Raw genomic sequence first — 23068 nt, 5'->3', positions numbered from 1 at the left:
CATTGAGACCTAAGTGTTTGAAAACGTGGCACATTTTCTATAGAGTCACATTGAGACATTTCTGATGGACTCAGAGGCAGGGATAAGACAGAGTGCACAGAGGCCACACAGTTATTAATATCATTGAAACAACTCATTTAGACGAGCCTTGTCCCCCTGTCCTGTATCACACATACAGGGGTGTGATTCTTCCGGATAAATCCGGAAATCTGGCTTTTCCGACCTGAAAATGAGACTCTGGGAAATCATGCAAATCCGCAAAAAAAGGTCAGGGGATAAGACCTGAACAAATCAGGTTACGTTACCTTGCGTAATGGACGCCGTCTGGCCAATAGTAGTGATTGAAGGGCGGGTCTTGGCGTATGAATCGTAATTTCAAAGCCGGGAAAAAGAGCTCTTTGGTTCTACACAGCGAACACAGATGTGCTGGGGAAGCCGTCGGTGGAAGCTAACAGAAGCTAGCTGGCGTAAGCTGACAGCTGACAGCTGACCAGGTGTCTCAAAGCTACCAAGTGATCGGCGGAGACAGGGAGTACATGTATTTGAAAGAGTCCGGCAGTTGTGGCAGACGAAGGTCCAGTTGGGAGTTTGGATGGAGAGTCCACTGAAGTCCACTGTGGTCTGAAGAGATAATCCTCGCTAGATCACTAGTTTGCGGGAGGTTAGTCGGGAGATTGACAGCTAACGTTAGTCAGCTAAAGCTAACCGTTGATCGACGGTGAGTAACGTAGCTACGCTACACAGGCTGTCAGCAGCACAGAGTCCAGAATTGATAAGTCACAGCAGGGGATAGAAAGGTGTGGAGAATGACCAACACGTAATCTAAAACTTAGGGTAGCCTACCTAATTTACTAGAAAACACAACAAAATATCAATTTCGCGGATTGTGAAGCGGCGATATGCACGTCAGCGTCCTCACGTTCCAACATAATTTTTTTTGAAGCGGTAAATAGCTACATGTTTGAGTATCCTCAATGTATATGGACTTTTAACACTTCCTCGGGTCAAATTTGACCCTTTTGAAAATGTTTTTTATATAAAAAAATATGGCTTTCAACCAAATTGCAGAACATTATCATGGATGCATGGATATGTTTTATGGGTTCCATACAACGTTATATGCAGGTATAATTAATGATAACTTGCATTGAATTTTGGTTTGTTATATTCAATATTATTTGAATATATAAATATAATAATATATATATAAATAATATAATAATAAATATATATATATTTATATTTGAAAAGAAAAAACAGTATCCTGACTAAACTTTAACATACACCAGTCTGTGATCCACTCAACTTAACTGTTAGTCAAAATAATTAATAATATCTGCTTTTTTACCTAAAAAAAAAAAGGTATAATGTCATATAAATTCGGTTTATTGATCATGAATAAAGAAAGCTTTGAAAAAAATTTTTTTGCAGAGAGCGACAAACGGGCCAGAAAAAAGCACTAAAAAATGTATTTTCAATTTTGACCTGGAAGGACAAGGCAATACAACACAAGGGTTAAACGTGACAGTGACTAAAACAAATAGTTTAAAAAACAACTACAGTAAAACATGTGATCATGTGAAATTGTATATATACAATACCTTGGCCACAATTTCTGTAGCTTCCTTTTCAACAAAAACAGTTAATTTTATTATGTGGTGCTAATGACATTTTTCCTCAGGTATTTGGAGAAACCAACAAAAATCTGTATATTCTCAAATAGTATGGTCTTAGCCACTGTTAGTTGTTTGATGATGACCTGGCCAAAGTAGTTAAGTTTAGTTTTCACAATGATTCATTGTAGGATTATGATATTATTGCAATATGTAAATCCAGATTGACTCTTAATTTAACATATGGTTGGAAGAAGTAAAAATGTATCCAAAATGTTTTAGTTTTTTAAAATTATGACTTTTATTATTGTGTAATGTCAGAAGGACTTCAACTGTTTTGCCAGTCAAAAAATGAGTGCATATTGAAATATTACCCTGTTGGTCGGCAGAAAATGCATCTCAAAATGCATCAGATTGATGCTTTAAAATATGGAATATTTAAAATTTTCTTCCGGGGGAGCATGCCCCCGGACCCCCCCAGAGGGGTAAAATCCTTCTCACCTTTTTCACCCCTGCCCCGTTTTCATGCCTGAACAGTACTATTACACATCTCATAAAGAACAAGGTTGACAGTCTGGCAGATTCATTCAGTAAGCCTTATAAATGACCACACAGTTAAATGAAAAACTCTCAAAGAAAAACAAACGGTATACAGCCTTCCTAAAAGGATAGGTTGGGGTGCTGTCACTGCATCATGGGTGCGCTGTATATTTTCCTGCTTTTTTGTCCTATGCCAATCACACCTATGCACATATACCTCGTAGACTTGGGATGCAGCGAACCCAGACTTCGGGTTCGGACGAATATTGGGCTTTTTGACGGGGTTTCTGCCAAAGCTTAGAATTTTTTTCCACCGAACTCTACCAAAGAGAAGTAACAAGAGGCGAAATTCAATAGAACGTTGTGTTGAGTTTCTCCTCTTGTCAAACAGTATAGAAGTAACAAGAGGCGAAATTCAATAGAACGTTCCATTGCAACAAACGCACCCATGACCGAGCTGCAGCTCCGCCATCTTGGACTGAACGCAACACAACATTCTATTGAGATTCTCCTCTTGTTACTTCTATACTCTTTGACTCTACGCTTGCACTATACGCGCTACGCTATTCGACGTAATGACGCCGCTGTTAAGACATTTTTGTATGAAACATCCGAAAGAATACGAGCTGTGCATGAAGAAATCTACAGACAGCAGCCAAAATGCTGCAACTTCAGTCACAGCTAAAAACTTGTGTTAACCAGACGTTGTTTACTTCATTAATGTATTTACTGTGTTAATGGACTGAGGATGGGAGTAGGGTTCGGTTCGGGGTTTCGGCAGAACCTTAACCAGTGGGTTCCGTATTCTGCCGAACCCCAAAAATCTGGGTTCGGTGCATCCCTATCGTAGACACACTGTAAAGTGCTAATATGTGCTGTCACATTGGATTTGATCTACTAATTGGGCAGATAACTGGTTCCAGCAGATATTGGAAAGTCGCCAGACATGTCATCACCAAAAATATGATGACCATATTAAACAAATATTAATAAAGCAGTATAATGTATTCCAGAGTTTCCATACCCTAAACACTAGGCTAGGTCACTGCCTTAAGGAGTTGCTAATACTATGCTATAAAATCATTTCTAGGTTTCAATGCAGATTTTGTCTGCTCTGCTGTCTTGGCCAGGTCTCCCTCGGAAAAGAGATTTCCATCTCAAGGGACTGTCTGGTTAAATGAAGGTTAAATAAAAATATAAAGTTTAAGAAGCTTTTCCACCCCTACAAGAATAAATATCTTGGGATAATACTTAATTTATTTGGCATAAATATCAGCTCAAAATATAACCTTTAACTTCAGTTCTGACATGTTAGTATCAGAATCACCAATGTAATGCTACAGTATTAATGGAAACGGCTCAACATCAATCCACCACAGAGTTTCAGCAATCTGTCTGTGTAACATAGTAATATATGATGCTCCTTTTAATGTATGTATTCATCAGTGCATATGCACCACATGTGTCCAGATGGCTTGTGTGTATCTGCAGAGTATCATCTCTACTCCACACAAAATATGATCACTTCAACAAAAGAATACTAAATGTTGAATATCGTGTCTAGGGAAGGAAGGATTTGAATTGCAAAGAGGTAGGAATTATAAATAAGAAGTGACAGTGACACTGACTGGCAATGGCTTGAATGCTAAAACATTTGGATTTGTAATTACATCCTCTTTGCAATTCAAATCATTTTCTCTTGCACAGTCTGTGACTTTCTGCAACCTTTTGAGCGTGGAGATCCATTAATGTCTGTGTCTGGACTCTTACTTTGGGCTGTTTGCACCATTTTGAGTCCCGAGGAGTGAAGTCTAATATACTTCAACACTTTGAAACCAGGCTTGCAAGGAAGTTATTGATTGAAAAACTACTAGCGACAAATTGAAACAGACCTAGCAGTGGCTGCTAGCACTAATTCCTCTCCCACTCACCTGAACCTACATTTGTACTGGAACTTGAGCTGGTCGAAGTAATTTAGTTGAGCAGCAAAGTGTTTTCAGACAGTCCAAAAGATCTCTGCTCCAATCCTATATCTGCTGCTACAAACAACATAGAGGTTTGGGCCAAATCTGGCCAAAACTGACCAACATTTTAACAATGACAAAATGTAATTTCAAAAGTGTAATCTGAAGTGACCGAATTCTCTTTTAGATCATTGTTTTGGATAAAGGGTCCACACATTTACATTTTGACTTAGGAGCAAGCAGCTGTTTTTGGCAAAAATGGTTTGAAAACAGACTTTGCACTGCCTGCTTTAACAACCAGCTGAAAAGAAAGTCTAGCACCTAGCATGCAAAAGCACTGGATACTTTTCTTATGAGTTGGAGACCAAACCAGAGCTAAAAGGACTCTAAATAACTTAATGAATGATAATGTTGCTCCATGTCTGCTGGATGTGTGAATAGGCAATTGTTTTTGCTAACATGTTGGCTTGCCCAAAACAACCATGTAAAGCAATACTATGTCAGGTGTGCCTTTTTGGCTTGTAACAAAATCAAGAAATGCTTTTTTAAAGCCACACAATTATTATTTTAATTATACAAAAATACAGCAAATTACACTGTAGGCTATAACGTGAAATGGGCCGTTTGTAGTGACAAACTCATAGAGAAATATCAAACAACTCAATCTGCAGTGTCGCTCAACTCTAAATAGTTAGATAATTCACCCAGGTGTTGGTGGAGACCAACTCAGAGCCAAGAGGCAAAAACACAAAACCAAAGAATGCTGCAAATAATGCTGCTCCCTGTCAGCTGGATGTATCATAGGCAATTTTTTGCTAACCCGTTTCATATAAGGTGATAATACGTGAGCATTGTTTTTGTAGCTTGTTCTTCTTTCACCCTGAGTGGCCAAAAAATCTATTAATGCGGCCTTCAAAGGATGAAAGGCATAGAAGAAAAACCGTAATGGCATATAATATTGGAAGCTAATTCTTACCTTTTTTAATGAGATCTTTCAGCCCTCTAAATGCTGGGCGAACTGTGAAATGCTACTAAATTATGAACTGGTTTAAAAGCCTTGACATGCTCAGGAGAATGACGAACTCCCATCAATGTGCCCTTTAGCAAAGAATTTAACTCACTGCTGCACGAGTTGGGAGTGTACTCAGCTGCACCTGAGGCTTCAGCGTGTGCCGCTGTGTGAATATGAAGCAGCAGGCAGTTGTTGCAAATGAGCTCGCTCAGCAAACTTGCCCTGGAAGAAAATAAAAAGATTGAACATTTTAGAAAAATAAATGGTTTACCCAGTTTTAGGCAGAAACTGAGGATAATGTATGAGGGCACATGATGCCATTTATCATTGTTTACAAGACATGTCCTCCCCCCAAATCAAGATCTGATAAGTCGGTCCTGACCTGCAGGATACTTCATCACAGCCACTCGAGCTGCTTGATGTTTATGAAGATACATGCCTGTGGGTATTTCTTATCCCTCATCATTACACTGACCCTACAAGGCATCATTTATGAGGTATTACCCAATTTAAGCTGTTAGAAGCTGTAGTTATGAGCTGGTGAAAGCCAACTCTATGAATTCCTCTACATGCAGTTTGATATGGCTTGCACAGGCAGGACTCGCTCCTTAAGGCAGCATGAGTGAGAAGCTGCATCGATCAGCCAATCGACAGAAAATGAATCGGTCAACAATTTTGATAATCACTTAATTGTTTATCAAGTCAAATGCTGGTGCAGCTTTTCTTTGAACTGTTAAGCCATTTAAGCCATCGCTTTTGGGCTTTTTGGGTATGATGGGCCTTTTTTTATTTTTATTTTTTTTCCAATTTCTAACATTGTATAGACTAAATGATGAATCAATTAATCGAGAAAAAAAATCCACAGATGATCATTAAACGTATTGTAAGCTACAGTACATGCACTATATGTCTTCAAGTATCCAAAATAATCTGTCCGTTGAAAACCCTATGACTTAAGTTTGGGAGAGTTTGATGCTTTTAAGTCTTTTAAGGAATAAAAACAAGCAAAGAAGGAAGGAAGGTAGTATGAAGTTTGAAGGAAAGAAGGATGGAAAAAAACGAACAAAGGATGAACATAAAAGACAAAGGGGAAGGGGGAACAAATAAAATGATAGAAAGATGATCTTAGTAATATTTAATGAGTTCATCTTATGTTGAATAAAAGCCCAAATCTATAAAGTCACCAATATCGACAGCCATCACATCTAGGTATTGAAGTAAGAAATGCATGTCTTTCACTAGCGGCACCTGAGCATAGTGTTTCACACTATACTAGTTACTTTCCACCTCTTACAAACAGGCATATACCTACATACACAAAAATACCCCAAACACATTTCCTCCCACAGTCACTCACTCATTAGCTGCTGTGCACACACTTGCATCATACACACACTCCATCAACCCACAGCCGCAGTTGACAGACCCACCACCTGCGTCATTGTCATCATTGCAGTCCATGACAAGGCCACTTGGCCGTGTGATGGTGTAAATCCTGCATCAGCACTGAGTCCTCTCTGCTGCAGGCACGCCAAGTCACTCCTCGTCATCTCCTCCAGACCGACAGCCATCCCACTGCCCATTACCCACCTCCTTGCTGCTTCTAGTCTGGCCTCCCTCTGTTGGTGTCCAGAGAAAGTGACAAGAAACTAGCTGTAATTACTCCACTGGAATCACATTTTTTCCGTGTGTTAATCCTCCTTACCTGCTCTTGACAAATCGACAGTCTCATCTCATTCGACCTCTTAATCAGCCGCTCCGTTTATGTGATATTGGATTGACTTTGACGGGTAAAAAGAAATCATCAGATTCCACTCAGCATCACAATAGCATCGTGAATTTATGGAATTCTAACAAAGTAGCAATCAACACTTTGTTGCTTTGTTGTCATTGCTTTTGAGTTATGTATTCACACCCATCGGAGTCAATTTAACACTTTAAGAGCTTTTGAAAATGTTTCCATGCTCTGAGTGGACGAGCATCTCTCCAATCAACACCTTCTTGGAAAAAGCCACACTTGCTAAGTCTGCTGTTCATCGCTGACATGTTCCGCAAAGTTTAGACGCATATGACGGCATTGACTGAGTGATGATACTTGTACTGTACCACTAATTTTATTATCAGTCATAAACAGAAATAGAAAGTATGTCTGTTCTGCTTTATATATAATGAACATTTTATGCCAACATCTGTTTTATTGGCAGAAGTGATTGCCATATCTGTTGGTCAGTCAGTCTGTCCGCCAAATTGGTCCAGACTAAAATATCTCAATCTGTATTGGATAGATTACCATTAAAGTTGACACAGATATCCGTAGTGCCCACAGGATGAAGTCCAATTGTTGTGGTGATCCCCTGACAGTTGATACGACACCAATTTTTAACTTATCCAGTGAAATATCTCAACATTAACAGATTTTGCATAGACATTCATGGTTGCCATACCATGTATCCAGATGACTTTGATGATCCCTGGACTTTTCTACTAGCGCCACCATGAGGTTGACCTTCGTGTTTTTCAGTGAAATATCTCGACAACTATTGCACAAATTGTCGTCAGATTTGGTACAGAGATTCATGTCCCCCTCGGGATGATTTGTGCTAAGGTGGATGGTCCCCTTAACTTTTATTTTTTAATCTAGTGTCATGGTGACACGGCGATTGTAGGGTAGCATTGTCGCCTCATAACAAGAAGGTTCTGGATTTGAACCACCCACTGCTTGTTTGTTATCATGTCTTATATGTCTTGTTTCCTGGTTTCTGTAGTGATACAGTTTTCCATAGTTATTCACCTTATTTGTTTCTTTTGATATGGAAATTGTATCATCTACATTTGACTGCAGGTTGTTTTGCTGTTCATGTTGTTAATGGAATTAGAGTCAGTAGGGCCAATCAATAAATCCGGAGAAGTTGTTTAATCCAGGAAGTATCTTTTCTACCAGACATAAATGCAACAACAGTAGGTGTAAATGCTCTTATTATTGGAATCAGGTCCTTTTGTTGTCATGCTTGTACTTGTGTAACATTACCTTTTACCCCTCACTGGTGCTTTCTCAGCCTCCCTAAGTGCGTTTTACCAAAAGAGTCTTCATGCAAACATCTTTATTTTATTGTGAGCTGATGGACAGTGGATAGTCATGGATAGTATGGTGTCCACATTCAGGAAACCAGGTCGCTGAATTCTTTGTGGAGCACATACACACACACGCACTCATAATTCGGTTAAGTCTATTTTATTAGGCATTCATGAGCACCTATTTTTAGTTCAGGACAGTCACTTTATTGGAACCAAATCTGTGTTAGTAGTGCTGAGTACCAGCTGCCATATCTGACTCTCAACAGAAGGATTCCTTTATCGTCATTTCAAAGCCGGATGTCTGTGAGCAGCTTTCAAAAAGTAATCGATTAGAAACCATCGCTTACTGATCACTTTTCAGTAGGATTAGTGGTAATCCAGTCTGTAGCCCAGTTTTCCCAGTTTTGTAATATATAATCAAACAAATGGGAATTATGGCCAAACATTTAGCATGGCATCAGACAGGTAGTTCAGACAGGCCACGGTCAAGCTCAGCTCACATCCCATGTAAGTTTGGCAACCTAGCTTTAAAGGAATGTTTAATTAGGCTGAAACATGATGGACACGGACTGCTCACTTTACATAGTCTACTGCAGAAACTATTAGCTTGTTGGAACATGGTATGTGAGTTGGGGAGCCAGGCTGTGGAGAAATAGTTGACTGGACTGAAAGAACATGATAAACACTTACTTTATAATATACACTCACCTAAAGGACTATTAGGAACACCCTACTAATAACGTGTTTGACCCCCTTTCGCCTTCAGAACTGCCTTCATTTTTCATGGCATTGATTCAACAAGGTGCTGGAAGCATTCTTTAGAAATGTTGGCCCATATTGAGAGGATAGCATCTTGCAGTTGATGGAGATTTGTGGGATGCACATCCAGGGCACGAAGCTCCCGTTCCACAACATCCCAAAGATGTTCTATTGGGTTGAGATCTGGTGACTGTGGGGGCCATTTTAGTACAGTGAACTCATTGTCATGTTCAAGAAACCAATTTGAAATGACACGAGCTTTGTGACATGGTGCATTATCCTGCTGGAAGTAGCCATCAGAGGATGGGTACATGGTGGTCATAAAGGGATGGACATGGTCAGAAACAATGCTCAGGTAGGCTGTGGCATTTAAACGATGCCCAATTGATACTAAGGGGCCTAAAGTGTGCCAAGAAAACATACCCCACACCATTACACCATTACCAGCAGCCTGCCCAGTGGTAACAAGGCATGACGGATCCATGTTCTCATTCTGTTTACGCCAAATTCTGATTCTACCATCGGAATGTCTCAACAGAAATCGAGACTCATCAGACCAGGCAACATTTTTACAGTCTTCAACTGTCCAATTTTGGTGAGCTTATGCAAATTCTAGCCTAATTTTCCTATTTTTAGTGGAGATGAGCGGTACCCGGTGGGGTCTTCTGCTGGTGTAGCCCATCGGCCTCAAGGTTGTGCATGTTGTGGCTTCACAAATGCTTTGCTGCATACCTCAGTTGTAACGAGTGGTTATTTGAATCAAAGTTGATCTTCTATCTGTTGGAATCACTCGGCCCATTCTCCTCTGACCTCTAGCATCAACAAGGCATTTTCGCCCACAGGACTGCAGCATACTGGATATTTTTCCTTTTTCAGACCATGCGTGAAAATCCCAGTAACTGAGCAGATTGTGAAACACTCAGACCAGCCCATCTGGCACCAACAACCATGCCACGCTCAAAGTAGCTTAGATCACCTTTCTTTCCCATTCTGACATTCATTTTGGAGTTCAGGAGATTACTAGACCTGGACAACATCCCTAAATGCATTGAAGCTGCTGCCATGTGATTGGTTGATTAGATAATTGCATTAATGAGAAATCTTACAGGTGTTCCTAATAATCCTTTAGGTGAGTGTATATTTACTACTCTTACATGCTTTGTTTCGCACACAGCCTATTTCAGAGCTTAATAGGTGGTTGAAACATAATATATGAGCTTGGGAGCCGAGTTATAAGGAGCATTTGATTAGACTGCATCTTATAATCTATGTTTAATACTCCACATGACTGTTTTTTTCACACAGTTTATTTCAGAACTTCATAGATGGATGGGACTTAGTTTTAAGGTTTTTTTGTAACATTATTCATGTTTAACATAGGAAAGCATTAGACCTGTTCAGGTAACCGGTGACTGTAGACAGGAAGGGCAGTTTTGAGCTGGAGTTTTTGTGCGAGCTGCGTTTGATGCGGCCTCGTATCCTACAGAGAGGGAAAGGGGTCTGCGGTCTGTGAGGGCTAGGGGATTTATTTTATTTTTTATGTTTTCACCACACTTTGTTTAGATCTAACAGCTCACCCTTTGCTACAAATGTATCAGTGAATTCCAGTAGGGTACTCAAGATGTGTATACGTGTAAATTTTGAAAATGGCTGAACTTTCAATTCTTTCAGTTAACATCAGGGGGTTAAATGGACCGATCAAACAAGCTTAATTCCTGGACTATTTAAGAAGGAAGAACATAGACGTGGTGCTTATTCAAGTGTCACATTTACATAAGAAATGTAAATCGTCTACTAAATAAATATTTCAATGTTGTTGCTTCATCTAGTGACGACCCCAAAACCAAGGGCTCCATTGTGTTGCTGTCACGGAAATGTGCACTCACCATAGTCCAAAGTAGGAAAGACCTATCAGGCAAGATATCATATGTATGTACTACGATAAGGAGTAGGAAAAAAGCCTTTGTTTCAATATACGCACCGGCTACATACGATGCAAGCTTTTTCCCGCACCTAACCAATGAATTGCTCTCTCTCAATGAATAGTCATTAATTATAGGGGGAGACATGAATGCGGTACTAGATCTAAATCAGGATAGATCAGGGGTCAACCACACAAAAGCCCCAAAACTATTTATATATATATAAACTACTATATATAAAACTACTATATATAACAGAGCTGCTATTAACAGCATCCACACGGGCCGAGGTATCTCAACGAATCCTAAAGATATCACCGCCACTTTCCAATCCTTTTATTCAAAGTTGTATGAATCCTCCTGCAATCCAGATCCGACACAGTGCCAAAAGTTTCTGAAAGAGCTAAACCTGCCTCTTCTTGACCCAGAGGAGGCAGAAGAACTTGGTCAACCTATAATGTTAGAGGAACTTAAATCCGCATTAAGAGCAGCTAAGAAAGGGAAAACACCGGGGTTGGATGGAATTCCATCAGAACTTTTACTACAGTACTTTGACACACTAGGACCTATCATTTTACAAACTTTAACCTTGGCCATAGAGAGGGGCACCTTTCATCAACAAACCAACACTGCATTAATTTCTGTCATACACAAAAAGAGCAAAGATCCTACGGAGTGCTCAAACTATAGGCCTCATTGGGACTAATATTAAGCTCTATTCCAAAGTCTTGGCACTACACCTAGAATGCTTTATTGAGAAGCTAGTCCACCCTGACCAATCAGGTTTATACCAAAGCGTCACGCTGCAGACCATATACGCAGATTATTCCATGTAATAGAAGAAGCCAAAAACCTTCCAACAACGGCAGCAGTTTTATCACTGGATGCGGAAAAGGCTTTTAACCGCCTAGAGTGGAACTACTTGTGGCAAGTAATGGAGAGGCTTGGTTTGGGAGCCAAATTCATTGACATGGTACGTACTTTATATGCTAATCCCACGGCCATAGTCTCAACTAATGGCCTGCATTCACAGCCATTCCCCATCGCACGGGGCTCGAGACAGGGATGCCCGCTCTCTCCCATGCTATTTGCGATCTCTCTTGAACTGTTAGCCCAAGCCATAAGGCAACATAAAATATGTAATATCCAGATTAAATCCAATAACAACTCAATATCGTTATTTGCAGATGATATTTTGCTGTACCTCTTTGACCTTGAGGACTTCCAAAACTTCTTAAGATCTTTAACAAATGTGGCTCAATCTCCGGCTATAAAATCAATTGGAATAAATCTAATCTTCTTCTGTTGAACAACAGACAGGTGACATCAGCTGTTAATAGCTATGTTTCCATCGACCCGTTTTTATCCGAATTAAGTGATATCGAATGAAAAATGCCTTATGGAAACAGTAAAATCCGATTGAATTTCATGAATATCGACTCAAAGAAAATACGTTCGGTCTCATCAGATTTTCTCTTGATCGATATACGGCTTATGCGATAAATGCTGATGGAAACGTTATTTGCCGAATAAATAATGAATTGCGATTAAGTTTTAGGTCATTTTATGGTTGCAACCCGCAATAAAACGAAGAAGTTTCAGTTCATTTCCGCCCAGTAATTCCGCTCTGTTTGCACACATGACAGCTGTCAACAAAAACAGATGTAAGCGGACAAACGACGAGACTTTTTTATTTTAATTTACCAGAAAAATATAACAGCTATTTTAGATAGCAAAAATCTAAGAAACGCCATCATGTATCAGGAGCTCGCGAAGGAAATGACCAAAGGTTACGACATAGGGACATTCTAAAACGCTTTAACGTAAAAAGCTTAACGTGGTTTAATGTATCTAAACAACGATCAATCATCACCAGATTTATCATGGTCATATCTTGTCATGAACACTTAAGCCTGTCAAAAAAACTAAATCAAAATCCAACGATTATAGAAGTTATCTCACGTTAATATTTTCTTCATCAGTGGGTGTTAATATTATTAATATGGCGAGGAAAAAGCTTAATGTGGTTTAATGTACCTAAACAATGATCAATGATTACCAAATTTCTCTCTCATATTACCCATCATAACCACGGAAAACTGTCAAATAATCTAACCCAATGTCCAATTATTATGGACGTTATCTGACATAATTGCGTTTATGCTTCAGGGCAGCGCAGCGGCTGGGGGTTGACTCTCCACGGTTCTCATTGGCTTTATAAGTCCTAATGTGAAAAAGCTTAACATGGTTTAATGTACCTAAACAACGATCAATCATCACCAAAAAATCCTCTTCTATATTGCTCATCACCACTTAAAACGGTCAAATCTAACCCAATGTCCAAATATTATGGAAGTTATCTGACACATTAACGTGAGATAAATCGTTGGATTTCGATTTAGTTTTTCAAGTGTTCATGACAAGATATGACCATGATACATCTGGTGATGATTGATCGTTGTTTAGATAACCACGTTAAGCTTTTTCACGTTAAGCGTTTTAGAATGTCCCTTACGACAAGCCGTGGGGCGTCCTGCAGAGTAAATGGAAGGCGCTCAAACAGCGATACACAGCTCAAAAAAGAGAGTTTGTCTCGCAGCGGTGCCGGAGGGAAAATATAAGGCAAGTTCCACCTTTTTGATGAGCTGGATCAGATCCTCGTTCAAAGGCCCATCGGAGCTTATAGCTTGGCTTATAATGTTAACAACAACTACTTCTGTCTAGCAGAACTTTGTTCGCAAAAGTTCGCTTGAATCTTGTGCGATTCAGTGCAAAAATGAATGGAAACACCTTAAAATGTCTCAAATCAATTCGATATACCAATTTAATCGCAAAACAGCATGTGACGTCATTACGCACAGGTTTTTATTCGCTTTAAAGCCGTTGGATGGAAACACACTTTCACCAGCTTTATTCGCATGAGTTTTTTTACCGAACTTCAGATAATTTGATTGACAAGTGGATGGAAACTTAGCTAGTGATACAATACCAACCCAAAGCAAAATTACATATTTGAGCATCACCATTCATGCATCGTTACAGCGAGTTGTCCAGGAGAACTATGAAACTATACTAAGTAGTGTTCAAAGGGATCTGGCCAATTGGACTGTGCTGCCGGCATCACTACGGTCTAGGATTGCTGTTTTTAAAATGAACATAGTTCCTCATGTGACTTTCTTAAGTACAATAATCCCAAACACGGGAGGCCTGGCCCTCCCTAACCTTAAAGTGTACCACAGAGCTTTTCAGCTACGGGCCCTCAGAGTGTGGATGGACCCCTCATCTACAGTCCCATGGAGAGAAGTAGAGCAAAACCTCACTGGAAGTCTATGACTGAAAGACCTTGCCTTTACAGGTGTGTGTCAAAAAAAGTGTATGCTAGCCTATTATCACCAACACACTGACCAATTTTAAACAGGTGGAGGAGCACCTAAGATATACCAATAAGTGGCATTTGAATACCCCAATATGGCACAATGCACACCTACTGTCTGGTAACAAACCCTTTACTTGTAACCAGTGGAGTGACAGAGGTATTTATACTCTAGACCAGCTATTCAATGAGGAAGGTATGTTAAGTTTTGAAGACCTAAGAGCTAGCTTTGAGGTCCCTAGGACATCCTTCTTCCTTTATCTTCCCTTAAGATCAGCCCTAAAATCAGACCCGTCGCCAGACCTCAGTCTTAAGGGGGGCATATGAAATACATGGGAGGGCACAATTATTATTAGGGTACAGTACGTATATTTATAATAATATACTCTTGTTATACTATTCGCGTACGTAATAATCACGTTAAACATAACCAACAGCAATATGACCAGGTAGCCTATATAGCCTACAACACATTACATAGAAGCAATGTTATGAATATCCATAAAACACTTGACTATAAAACATATTAGATGTAACACCAGAAGCATCTCTCAAACATTGCATTTTAAAGCAGTCAACAGAAGGATATGCATTACTATGCATGTGCCATGAGACACACGCGCGCGCGCACACACACACACACACACACACACACACAGACTTTGAACCTACCGGTACTTTGAGTGGAGGCAGCATGTCCTCTCTTCAGTCCCTCCTGTCATTTGAAGCTGCATGCTTATTTAAGCCCTTGTCTGTAAATCTTAAACCCCTTAATGAAGAAGGTCGCTTCCGATGATACAGATGTGAATTTCCTGCAGGCATAACAAAATGCGGAATCCTTTTCCACCGAGTAGCCTACGCAAGCCAGTCCCTGTTCAAATACCAGCTAGAGGAAAATTATCGGGTTTTTTTTAACCAAACATTTTGACTGGATATTTCCTCAACACAACCTGTTTGGGTTTGTCCGTCACACCCCCTGATTCAACAGTTAGTTGTGGCCCAAATGCTGCCCCAGTCGCAGTTGCACTTGACCTGCAGGTACGCCAGGCCCAGGGTCGGGCTCCACGGAGCTACTAGCATCAGGCTCAGACTGTCGTCCAGGGGCTCCTTCTCCAACGACAACATCAGGAGGCGTTGGTGTCGTATCCAATTTGGCAGAGGAGAATGTTGGTGGGCTTTTCAACCACTTACGGATATCCATGACGAACTGAAGCGAGTAAGCCGGCGAAAACTCATCCAGCTTTCAAAAATGTGCGGTAACCGTTGAGCGGCTACACTGACGTAGGCTACGTCACGTCGTAGCCTAACTTTCTTTTTAGTAAGGCCGTGATAGGCTGTTGCAGTGTAGATTCCCATCAATCAATCAAAAATCACACCATTGTTTATTTATATTTTTAATGTTTTAATGATAAAGAATGCAACATTAATGCAACACAAAATTAGCAACTATGATAATATAAAATTAAAGTAATTTTTTTAAGAGGTCTGTGCCTCAAGGGGCACAAGCATTTTTGGGGCGGGCCCGGCCCCCTATGGCCCGCCCATAGCGACGGGTGTGCCTAAAATGTTATGGAGTGCAGATGGAGGAACAGTCTTAAGGTGCACCCAATCACTAAATGGCTTGTTGATTCACCTGTGAGAGGATTAGTGTCCAAGATGTATACTAAACTGATGCAAGTATTCGTAGGAGAACTCCCAATACTAAAGAAATGGGAGCGAGAGCTGAGCCCGGAGGGGAATGTAATTAATTGGGAGACAGTTTGGGACATTTCCCACTGTTCCAAGAACCCAAATCACCAGCAGATCCAATTTAACATATGCCATAAGACATATTGGATTCCTCAGAAGAGATACGTCTCTAAAGTCATTCCAACTCCCTATTGCACGTTCTGTCAACCTGAACAAACTGGAACTTTCCTACACATGGTCTGGGAGTGTGAACAGGTGCATGAGTTTTGTAATAAAACAACATCAGTAATATGTGATAGGATGTCGAATTCCTACTGACCAGATTGTTTTGTTACTTGATGACGACTCTAAATTACACCTGCTTGGGAGACAGAAGAAAATTTGGCTAGCCGGCTCAACCGCAACCAAGAAAATGATAGCTCAACGCTGGCTCCCCCCCACTCGCTTTGTATAAAACAGTGGTTGGTGTATTTCCTAGACATAGTTATGCTTGAGCTCTCTACAGCAAGGATTAACAAAGCCAAGTCATCGACTATAGTCCAATGGAAAAACGCAGCAGCACAGGTATCTGTCCTAATGACCTCAACACCACAAGAATTAGAAGAGAGCGACTAGGCAAGGTGTGATTTTTGTTTTCTTGTATTTTGGTTTGTTTTCCTCGAGACCGCAGAAGGTGCGGGGTGGGTGAGGGTTTTGGTTCATGTTTGATTGTATTTCTTTGTTCTGTATGTGTGTTCAAAAATATAAAAATAATAAAAAATGTATCATAAAAAATAATTGTCTGGCTAAGTGCGATTTACCAAAAGAGTCTTCATGCAAACTGAATTCGCTGAATTATTTGTGGAACACATACACACAAACACACACACACTCATAATTCGGTAGTTTTAAAAAAAAATCATAATTGTCCTTCCATGTTCACAGCCACTTGTGTTTGCAGATGGGATGACACGTGGCTATCGTATGTATGATTTAATGCTATGATAAATATTTGAGTTACTTTAACTCATGTCAGAGCATGTGTCTCCAGTACATACAGCTCCAGAGTTATCTAATGTTCTATGTTCTCTGTTATGTGTATGCTCAGTGGTTTGTCTGATCTGTTGTATGATTTAGTTCCCACCTTTGGTTACGAATCTCAAAATGAAACAGCACAACGTGGTGTCAACATAAAACACAGCGCTTTCAAGCCGGAGAGCCGCGTTCACTTTGCAACGAAAACAGAAATATACTGAACAAAATTATAAACGCAACACATTTGTTTTTGCCCCCATTTTTCATGAGCTGAACTCAAAGATCAAAGACTTTTTCTAGGGTTAAGGTTAGGGTTCATCCATGAAGAGAACACATCTCCAAAGTGCCAGACGGCATTGAATGTGAGCATTTGCCCACTCAACGACGTTACGACGATGAACTGCAGTCAGGTAGAGAGAGCGAGGTGGAGATAAACCCTAACCCTAGCCCTAACCCTAACACCAGATACTGACTAGTTTTCCTATTGCCCTTAGGACATCATCATGGACAGGTCTGACAACAGCAGGAGAGAGATTATTATTATTATTATTATTATTTTTATGCAGCAGAAATTTATTCTAAAAAGTTTGAAAAATTATATAAGATAAGCACATTGGGGGGTGTCATGGATATGGAAGAAATCAAGTTAAGATGGCGCTAACTTTCATGAGAACTATCTTTTCTTTGTATGCTAACAAATGAAATGTTTATCAATGCTGTAGTAAAGGCTCCTTTATGTTTTAATATTTTTTTAGAAAAAAGAAAGAAATGCCCATTGAGAGATTGCGGTTAGCCCACAGGTGACGTCAGGACTTCACCTCTAAAGGAAGTACAGGACAGTAATTAACATAGTAACCATATAGTCCACAAGAGTAAAAGTACATTGAGCAAAATGCAGAACATCAACAATCAGCTCAACAGTACAATAACACCTAGAATGTTTTGATGAAACAATGAACTGCAGTTGGCCATTTATGGTTGCTACTAGCAACAGAATGTTCAACTGAAACCAACTGCTGGTGGATGTGGAGTGATAAACTGGGGTTTTCATGACCCAAAATGGAAATAACGGATAATATCTGATAAGTTGTGCATTTTATGCCATATATGGCATGAAATTAAGAATATCTGTAATTAACTTATGTAACTAATTTGGATCCCTCTTTTCTGTTTTAACTGTCATAGTTCCTTGGCCTCAAAATTATTGCTGCTAGATTTTGCATGGTTCTCACCGAGAATCTATATTTTTATCTGTTTACACAAATAACACTATCTCTGAGCTCTTTTGCTGTCGTTACTGGCGCATTAATTTAGAACTGCAAACAAACACCTACATCATAGGTTTTTGGTTACTTTGTCGGGTTACTAGTTAATCCAAAACTGCCCGCCAATCAGAATCGTGAATTCACAGTGGCCATTGGAGCAGGTTTAGATGATGAATAGATGGACAGATGAGTTTCCTGTTTAGTGACTGCACAGTAACAGGCCTACTTTATACTTCCACTATTGTCAAGCGTCCCCAGTGAGAATACCTGTATCAATGTCGCAACTAACATGTATTTCTGTACGTATGTGTTGTTTCAAAGCAGGCCAGGAAGTAAGCTTTAAAAGTAGGACTCTCGACACCTAAGGGCAAAGAGTAATTGAGTCATTAGTTTTGATAAATGGCCCTATCAGCCACTCGCAGATATATTATTGCTATTTTGTAGTACAATTAAAGTAAAAGTAAGTAAAATCCCCTTTGATGTACTCTCAGATCATATTCTCTCCGAGGCCACCCATAATAAAAATGCCTCACATGTTGGAACTGCAGTAACAGTTATTAAACTAAAGAAATGGCAAAAACTAAATGTTCTGCAATTGACTGTATCTGATAAAATAAGACAATATATCAGATTGAAATGCTTGTAATCACGTTACATGTAATCCTGCCCATTGCAAATAATCCATTACTCACCATCCACAATACAGAAGCAGTGTGTTTGGTCTGCAGGGCCCTTTATTACCCCATTGACCCAACTCTTCAAATGCTAAATCCCATTGTTATGTACAAGGAAGCATTGATTACATTTGGTCTTTCCATCTAATCCCACCGAGTACATGAGCCGTTAATGCTTAAATCAAAATCAATACATAACTTAATCATTCAAACTCGTCTCTAATATGTTTGTCACAATCGATTGCCGTGGCCTGACTGTGCTGTCTGCCTCTTTCTCCGTCAATTAAGGTGTGATGTGAGCAGGCTGTAGATGCCAGAGAGGAGGGGGGAGTGGAGGTTTATGACCAGCCCTGCTGACATTATGATCCATCAAATGTTATGACCTTCGGGATATTAAGTAGAACTAATATCATTCCACACACAGTTGTGCATGTTCAGGGTGAATGTAATTAGAACATTAGTGTTGCTCATTTACACTGGTACATTTATATTACCGACATATAGTTTTAACATACTATCCCACATACAGTACAGTAACTGCTATAAATTCAGAATCTCATAAACAGAACATGCATTCTATATAAAGTCATAGCTGAGGACAGACCGCATCGATGAACGTAAAATGAATTGGCAATTTCTTTAAACCGCTCTTGGAGTGATATCGAAGAAATTGTTCAAAAGCTCATCAAAGAGGTTGTTTTCGATTCTAGTAAAAATGGTTTACATTAAGGATCATTTCGCAAGAGCATTGGAAAATTGGCTTGAGGCATTTAACTCACCCTTCAATGGAAAGCCGCTTAGAATGAGCGTTACTTAGAATAAGCCTCAATTCTTAGATTACCAGCACTATAAGCAGCCAACGTGAAAGATTGTACAACTCAAAGCCACAGCATCTTGACAGTAGATGAAACAAATATTATCCTATAACAGCACAACTCTCCATACAAAAATCCATCTTTATATTGACAGCCCAGATCCTTTCATTCTCGCTGCTCCCACATGAAAATCCTGCGTCAGCAGTGGCAAGGCGATGGGAACCTGAGGCAGTAATTATGGTTCACATAAAGCCATAGCACATAACAACTTTTTTTTTTCTTTCTTTAGACTGCATACATTGGGACAATGCTGCACTTGAGGACGCAGCAATAGGTTATCTCATGCGACGCACTTGCAACATCCAGCAAAGGTCCCCGCTCAAGCCCCAGCTCATTTCATACTCCTCTCTTATTAGTCCCTTTATAAGAAATTACACGGAAACCTGCCTACTACATCAATGAGATTTACAGCTATCAAGGTAGTCTCTTTTACCAGCCGGGTTATTGAAGAGCCTATTGCGGTGTCAGTATTTTGAAGGCTTTGAGGGATTTAAGTGTATGGGCTGAAATATGTGCCACCAGAAACTGAATTTGAATCATTTATATTTGAATTTGAATTGCTAAACTTGAATAATTGCGTTGAAAAACGCAAAAAAAATTTGAATCACATAATTTGAAATTGTATTGTTTAATTTGAATCATTGCATTGAAAAATTTAATCTGAATAGTATAATTTGAAATTGAATTTATTCATTTGTAACTGAAGTCCAATAAAATTTGATCATCACTGAAAATTCAACTCTCTATATATCCTCACATTCAGTTCTCACTATTCAGATTCAGATCAGCAAATTCAATTTCAAGTTACTGAGACAGACATCCGGGTACTTGGAGGATGAAGGAAGAGCAATCGAGCGCAGATCAATAGGTAGAGTTCAGTGGCGCAGATACACAGGACTCCTCTTCGGCCAATCAGCACTTATGTTTTGGAGCACAGCCTCGCCTTGACCCAGAGACTCATAGATCATATAATCTACCTGTTCACAAAGTTCACAATGTAATGCCTGGTGTTAGTAGGCTTAGGTTTATTAGTCACATTCTTCCACTTAAGTAAACTTAAAATGAACTATTGCTACTTACCTTAACCTAGCCTACTGCATGCAAAATAGTGTGACTATCCATATTTGAAAATACATGTTAATTAATTTAAACATTTGAATTGCATTGGTTTACTTTGTACATCAGCAAGCCTGCAATACAATGTGATGTAAGAGCCAGTCCCCTGAGTTTATACAAGATGTTTCCACATTAAAACGCAAAATAGTAAATTATTATGAGTATTTTTAATCAACTCTAATATCTGATCGTGCGTCTCCTTCCTTAGAACGTTTATATACATATTAAAGTTAGTTTTGTTTGTGATTTAAAAGTGTAGCTTTATCATCATGTGCAGTAACAAACAAAACAAAGAGACTAATTCATGTGTTTATAAAAAGAATATTTATTATAATCAGTTCACAGATCTGAGTCCAAACAGAAACTTCACCCTTCTGAACTAAGAGGTTCTGCTTCAAAGTGAAGTTTAAACAGACTGAAATGTCCAGGCTCACTCCTCCACTATTTATTCATTTATTTCTGCATGTAGTTATTTATTTAACGAGACTTAAAATCATGTTTCGTCGTCCACAGTCCGAGTCCCGCCAGACTCCCTTTCGGAAACCTGTGATTTAAAGGTCCGATGACATGGTGCTCTTTGGATGCTTTTATATAGACCTCAGTGGTCCCCTAATACTGTATCTGAAGTCTCTTTCCCGAAATTCAGCCTTGGTGCAGAATTACAGCCACAAGAGCCAGTCCCACAATGAGCTTTCCTCAGAATGTGCCATTTCTGTGTCTGTAGCTATTGAGGAGGAGAGAGGGAGGGGCAAGGTGGAGGGTGGGGGTGTGGCCTTGACCAACTGCCACTTTTCTCGTTTGAAAGCCATGATGTCTCTCTCTCTCATGGGTTGGCCAAATTCTCTGGGCGGGCAAAGCAGAAAAAGGGGAGGTAACCTTACTTGTTATGACCTCATAACAAGCAAGATTCCGGAACAGCATTCCACAACTTTCATTTTCTCAAAGGCAGAGCAGGATACCCAGGGCTCGGTTTACACCTATCACCATTTCAAGCCAATTGGGGACCATAGACAGGCTGGGGGAACTCATATTAATGTTTAAAAACCTCATAAAGTGAAATTTTCATGCCATGGGACCTTTAAACTTCAGCAGGCTGTGACCAGGCGCGGATTAATGCACAGGCTTACTAGGCTGCAGCCTAGGGGCCCCACATGTGCAGGGGCCCCAGATTGTCCAGACAATTTATTATTATTATTATTACTTTTTTTTTTTTTTGTCCGGCCCATAAAAGTGTTAGGCCAAGATTGGCGGCCCATTGTTTTTTCAGTTGACTCTGGGCTGGCCAAAAAACACTTTATTCAAAAATATCACATAGACTATTTTTTTCCATACACCCCCTACTTTCACATTGAAATGGACTAGTCCATAACGGTGCACGGCGCCAAAGATAAACACACAGTGACAGGAGAACTGGGAAGCACACAAACGGAGACGAAGCAAGACTAGTCTAAACGCGAAATTAAATTAAGTTACCCAAGCGGCTCAAATAAAAGAAAAAAAGAAAAAAGTCCCGATAAGTATTTGGCAACGCTGCCAAAGATGACAACCTTTTTTACGACTACTGTTGGGGATACAGACATGATGAACAACAGTCCAAAGCGATGAACATACCGCTACAGCAGCAGCTAGCTGTGAAGTGGCGCTAGGTGAGGATAACGTTAACCAAGACAATGCAGAGGACGTCATATCTTTAAACAGCACCCTCTATGGGATTTCTGCCTGCATGCAGTTTAGTAACATTTCCATTGTAATTGTTTTGGTGCTGTGGTGGCAGAGGATAATATCTGGTATTCTTTCCACTTACATCTCTGTTGATGTTAGTTTTATGATGTAGTTTTCTCATTTTACCTATGTGGTGTGGTGGTAATTGGTGTGTGTGTGTGTGTGTGTGTGTGTGTGTGTGTGTGTGTGTGTGTGTGTGTGTCTAAATAAATTTTTCCATTAAAGCGCAATGATTAAGGGGAGGGGGGGGCCCTCACACAAAGAGCAGCCTAGGGGCCCCTGACCACCTTAATCCGCCCCTGGCTGTGACAGTCCGCTCCACTGAGTCCTGGTTCTAGTTCTCCCGGGCTTCCCTCCAGTGGGCCCAGCAGTACGGCCCGGGCCTCTAGCAGCGTGGTGTCGGTTTTGGCTTCCAGGAAGCGGGTAGTGAGCTCCAGATCCTGCAGCCGCAAACG

At 40.0% G+C, this 23068-nt stretch overlaps 1 protein-coding gene across 2 annotated transcripts in view; it reads left to right on the top strand.

Moving 5' to 3' along the window:
• gfra4a (GDNF family receptor alpha 4a) overlaps nucleotides 1-23068 on the top strand; it is a 372479-nt gene that overhangs the window by 217479 nt on the left and 131932 nt on the right. The gene's annotated exons all lie outside the window — the stretch shown is intronic.

This window comes from Perca fluviatilis, chromosome 20 (assembly GCF_010015445.1).
Source record: "Perca fluviatilis chromosome 20, GENO_Pfluv_1.0, whole genome shotgun sequence".
NCBI lineage: Eukaryota > Metazoa > Chordata > Actinopteri > Perciformes > Percidae > Perca > Perca fluviatilis.
Note: the sequence above shows the minus strand (reverse complement) of the source record. Positions and strands in the feature narration are given on the sequence as shown.